Here is a 6,284-nt window from a genome sequence, read left to right on the forward strand (position 1 = left end):
TATTCGAGTGAAGATACCGAACCAACGGAATGCCGTGATGGCAACGACCTTGACCTTCGGCTTTTCATGGTCGCACGGACGAACGGACAGTCCGATTTTCGTGGGGTTTTCACTGCCAGACGCGTCTCTTCAAGGCCAATCTGGCCCTGGGTGGCACGTCCACCTAGCTCTTGCCCCTCCCGAGAAAAGGAACTTTACGCAGCGTTTCACCTAAAAACGGTCGGTTTTTCGAAGCGTACGGACGAACGGACAGGGCTATCGACGTTCGGTTTGCTCTAGCACAGTGGCCTCGTCGAGCCCGATCTGCCGACATATGGCAAGTCGCTCTATTCCTAAGCTTTCAATTTTTCGAAACTTCACACTTGCATGGAAGGAATCGGTTTTCTTCCAATGGCGGGCGAACGGACAGTCCGATTTTCGTGGGGTTTTCACTGCCTGACGCGTCTCTTCAAGACCAATCTGGCCCTGGGTCGCACGTCTACCTAGCTCTTGCCCTTCCGGAGGAAAGGAACTTTAAGCCGCGTTTTACCTAGAAACGGTCGGTTTCTCGAAGCGTACGGACGAACGGACAGGGCTATTGACGTGCGGTTTGCTCTAACAGAGTCGTCTCTTCGAGCCCGATCTGCCGACATGTGGCACGTCGCTATATTCCAAAGATTTCAATTTTTCGAAACTTCACACTTGCATGGTGGAAAACGGTTTTCTCCCGATGGCGGACGAACGGACGCAGCCATTAAGATATATTTGGCACAGGCCGACGCGTCTATTCAAGACAGATCTTTTGGCATCTGACATTTGATAATACCTCCCGCCGTCGGCGCTAGGCCTTGTGTACCCCTGACATTCCGTTGGTGCAAAGCCCTTGGAAGCGAAGTAACTAAAACCAACGTTGGACTTAGTTATTAATTGATGTGTGTGTGTGTGTGTGTGTCTTTGTGTGTGTGTGTGTGTGAATATATATATATATATATATATATATATATATATATATATATATATATATATATATATATATATATGTATATATATGTATATATATGTATATATATGTATATATATGTATATATGTATATATATATATATATATATATATATATATATATATATATATATATATATCGCTCGGCAAGGCATGCGTGGATAGTTCTGTCTAGGACGCAGCCGCCACCGCAAACCGCACGAGAATATCTTTCGCCGTTTTAGAGACACGAATTTTCTAGCAAGTGTGCCGATAAATTGCATACCGAGCGAGTTTTGTGTGTCTATCCCCCCCTCCAGTGATTTCTGCCTGTGCCTGAACGGCCATCACGAAGCCATCTTTGAAGCCATCTCGCTCGGCAAGGCATGCGTGGATAGCTCTGTCTAGGACGCAGCCGCCACCGCAAACCGCACGAGAATATCTTTCGCCGTTTTAGAGACACGAATTTTCTAGCAAGTGTGCCGATAAATTGCATACCGAGCGAGTTTTGTGTGTCTATCCCCCCCTCCAGTGATTTCTGCCTGTGCCTGAACGGCCATCACGAAGCCATCTTTGAAGCCATCTCGCTCGGCAAGGCATGCGTGGATAGCTCTCTCTAGGACGCAGCCGCCACCGCAAACCGCACGAGAATATCTTTCGCCGTTTTAGAGACACGAATTTTCTAGCAAGAGTGCCGATAAATTGCTTCCCGAGCGAAGTCGGTTACTTGTTATTTTCCCATTACTTTCGTCTCTCGCTGAAATGGCCACCGCCTCGTCCAGGATGAAGCCATCTTCCAGCGCAAGGCATCGACGGATAGGTCTTTCTCAGACCCATCAGCCGCAGCAAACCGCACGAAAATATCTTCGAGCGTTCGAAAGATATAGGTATTCGAGTGAAGATACCGAACCAACGGAATGCCGTGATGGCAACAACCTTGACCTTCGGCTTTTCATGGTCGCACGGACGAACGGACTGTCCGATTTTCGTGGGGTTTTCACTGCCAGACGCGTCTCTTCAAGGCCAATCTGGCCCTGGGTGGCACGTCCACCTAGCTCTTGCCCCTCCCGAGAAAAGGAACTTTACGCCGCGTTTCACCTAAAAACGGTCGGTTTTTCGAAGCGAACGGACGAACGGACAGGGCTATCGACGTTCGGTTTGCTCTAGCACAGTGGCCTCGTCGAGCCCGATCTGCCGACATATGGCAAGTCGCTCTATTCCTAAGCTTTCAATTTTTCGAAACTTCACACTTGCATGGAAGGAATCGGTTTTCTTCCAATGGCGGGCGAACGGACAGTCCGATTTTCGTGGGGTTTTCACTGCCTGACGCGTCTCTTCAAGACCAATCTGGCCCTGGGTCGCACGTCTACCTAGCTCTTGCCCTTCCGGAGGAAAGGAACTTTAAGCCGCGTTTTACCTAGAAACGGTCGGTTTCTCGAAGCGTACGGACGAACGGACAGGGCTATTGACGTGCGGTTTGCTCTAACAGAGTCGTCTCTTCGAGCCCGATCTGCCGACATGTGGCACGTCGCTATATTCCAAAGATTTCAATTTTTCGAAACTTCACACTTGCATGGTGGAAAACGGTTTTCTCCCGATGGCGGACGAACGGACGCAGCCATTAAGATATATTTGGCAACTTTACACTTGCATGGAAGAAATGGGTTTTGTTGGACTTGGTTATTTATTGATTTGCATACATACATACATACATACATACATACATACATACATACATACATACATACATACATACATACAGAGAGACATAATAGCTCTGTCTAGGACGCAGCAGCCAACGCAAACCGCATGAGAATATCTTTTACCGTTCTACAGATACGATTTTTTCTTTTCTTTTCTTTTCTTTTTTTTTTTTTTTTTTCCTTTGTTTTTTTTTTTTTTTAAATTTATTTGTTCCCGTCACAGCCAAGGGAACGGGCTTGACACAAACCGTGCGGAAAGAAGACACTGTCGAGCGTGTCTCAGAAAAGTTTAGGTAGGTTTTTGGCCACTTTTCGGAACATTGTTGTGCAAATTTTTGCCCCAAACCCAATAACGTAGGTTTTTGGCCACATTTTGCTACTTTTCTTGGCAATTTTGGGGGGGCTCAAAGCCAGATAACATGTAGGTTTTGGACAAATATTTCCCATCATGGAAAATGCCAACTTCATGCAGACAGAACATAATTAAACGCTTCTGTAAAGTGTTTATCAATGCCACATGATCGAATTGCACACAATTTTGAAATTTGTCAAAGAGCGCAATTGGACGAAATCACTTATATTGTTTGTATGAAGTGATTTTAATGTCGAACCAAGGAATTGGACAAACATGCCTACACAATATTGTCTGTACGACAAGGTAACGCTGGAGTCCTAAGGTGAATGAAGCCAAGTGCTTCCAATGCCAGGTAGATTTTGGGCCAATCTTTGCCCAAGTGGGACAATATTTTCCCATCATGAAAAATGCAGTGGAATGGATTACAATTGCCAAATTTATGCATAGAAACGACAATCGAACGCTTCCATAAAGTGTTTTAAATAGTATCGTACAAAATCACCTTGTATTGCGGGTTTTATTATTATTATTATTATTATTATTATTATTATTATTATTATTATTATTATTATGTTCTTTCTTCCCGCCTTCCTTCTTCTTCTTCTTTGTTATTTTTATTTTCTAATTTTTTTTCTTCTTCTTCTTCTTCTTCTTCTTCTTCTTCTTCTTCTTCTTCTTCTTCTTCTTGGTATTCATATCTCTCTTTGTGCGCCAGCGTAAATCACGTACTAACTCCAAGTACGGATCCGTCTTCTCCGCAACAGTCAAACCATTCATTTTCCTCGTCCTGCACACGAACGGACACGGTGATTCAAATGCCCTTTTCGCAGGCAGATGCGACTCGTCCGGGCCGATGTGCCGGTGCTTCCCACTTCAAGATAGCTCTTCCCGTTCCAGAGAAAACTGCACCCAAGCCATTTTTTTCCCACGCTCCCGACCTTGACCTTGAACTACGCATTTTCTCAGCCGTACGGACGAACGGACCAGCAGATTTTCACGGGGTTTGCACGCACAGATGCGTCTTCTCCAGGCCCATCGTCCGACGTATGGCTCGTCAACATCCTGCCAAGTGGCGATGCTGAAAACTCGCTTCAACCCCATGTCGCGCTCCAGCGACATGCACGTGGACGGGTCGCACGGACGAACGGACAAGCCGATTTTCATGCGGTTTGCACCACCAGATGCGGCTCTTCCAGGCCCATCTTACGACGTAGGGCATGGCAACATACCTTTAAGTGGCGATGCTCAAAACTCGCTTCGACCCAATGTCGCCCGCTTCCGACATTGACATCAACGGGCCCGTTTTCTTCCCCGGACGGACGAACGGACGATGGGAATTCCATGTCTTTCACACCGTCCGACGTGTCTTGCCGAGACCGACCTGTCGGTAGGTCGCATGTCAAAATCGGTCCATTACTTTTCGAGCAAACTCGATTTAAGCCAACTTCGCACTCGTATGGTTCGGCGCGGCTGAAAACGTTTTCCAGAGCGCACGGACGAACGGACACGCCTACTCGACCGTGCCTGGCACCGGCAGACGCGTCTCGTCGGGCCCGAGCGGTCGAACCACGACACGGGACAATACCTCTACCCGTCGGCGAGAAAACTTTTTTTAATGGACATTTTCACTTTAACATTGGAGGGGGGTTCCAAAAATCGGTTTTCTTACCATTACGGACGAACGTACAGGTCCAATGGACTTATTTTTTTTTCCAAGACGCCTCTCGTCACGCCAGATCGAATGACGTCTTGCAATTGCCCATTGGTCCACCCGTTTGGCCAGGAAAAAAAATAATCCGATTCTCGCAGCGAGCTGACCATTGCGAATTCCATTGCATTCGTTTTCTTTGACTTACGGACGATCGGACCAGCCGAGATCCATGGGGTTTTCACTGCCAGCTGCGTCTCGTCGAGGCCCATCTGCCGATGGGTCGCACCTTAAGATCGCTCATAGGCTTTCGGAGAAAACCAACTTTAAGCTACCGACTTGGCACCGAAGCGTTTGCTATGCGAAGGCGTACGCACGAACGGACACAGCGACATGCACGGGGATAACACAGGCAGGTGCGACTCATCCAGACCTAGGCGCCGGTGGGTCAAACTTTAACATATCTTTCCACGCTTGGGAGAAAAACACTATTTTCCCACGCTCCCTACCTTGACCTTGACTATTGTGGCATGGGTGAAAAATAGCCCCTAACTCGGCCAAACCTCCACCGATTTTCAACATCTACCACTCTATGTCTTCGTCTCGACCAGGCGCGTCTGCCGAGGTGTAAAACGTGCCAATGTGACGTTCCCTTCCACCACTTCATTCCGGAACCCCAACGGTTTTTCCGCCATTTTGACACCACCTCGCCCGGTGGCGTCCGGGTGGCACCCGTTCCCCGACGTGGCCCCGTGGCCCCGACACGCTGCAGCAAACCGCTTGAAAATATTCCCAGCCGTCCTGGAGATATGGGGGAAACTGTAGCTTTTCGGACTTTGTCGTTTTGTGGCCCCTGCCGGGTGACAAAACAGCCCCTAACTCGGCCAAACCTGCACCGATTTTCAACATCTACCACTCTCTGTCTTCGTCTCGACCAGGCGCGTCTGCCGAGGTGTGAAACGTGCCAATGGGACGTTCCCTTCCACCACTTCATTCTAGGAACCTAACGGTTTTTCCGCCATTTTGACACCACCTCGCCCGGTGGCGTCCGGGTGGCACCCGTTCCCCGACGTGGCCCCGTGGCCCCGACACGCTGCAGCAAACCGCTTGAAAATATTCCCAGCCGTTCTGGAGATATGGGGGAAACTGTAGCTTTTCGGACTTTGTCGTTTTGTGGCCCCTGCCGGGTGACAAAACAGCCCCTAACTCGGCCAAACCTGCACCGATTTTCAACATCTACCACTCTATGTCTTCGTCTCGACCAGGCGCGTCTGCCGAGGTGTAAAACGTGCCAATGTGACGTTCCCTTCCACCACTTCATTCTAGGAACCCCAACGGTTTTTCCGCCATTTTGACACCACCTCGCCCGGTGGCGTCCGGGTGGCACCCGTTCCCCGACGTGGCCCCGTGGCCCCGACACGCTGCAGCAAACCGCTTGAAAATATTCCCAGCCGTTCTGGAGATATGGGGGAAACTGTAGCTTTTCGGACTTTGTCGTTTTGTGGCCCCTGCCGGGTGACAAAACAGCCCCTAACTCGGCCAAACCTGCACCGATTTTCAACATCTACCACTCTCTGTCTTCGTCTCGACCAGGCGCGTCTGCCGAGGTGTGAAACGTGC

The sequence above is a fragment of the Sinohyriopsis cumingii genome, unplaced genomic scaffold (assembly GCF_028554795.1).
Source record: "Sinohyriopsis cumingii isolate HCF-2022 unplaced genomic scaffold, ASM2855479v2 utg004094l, whole genome shotgun sequence".
NCBI classification, from domain to species: domain Eukaryota; kingdom Metazoa; phylum Mollusca; class Bivalvia; order Unionida; family Unionidae; genus Sinohyriopsis; species Sinohyriopsis cumingii.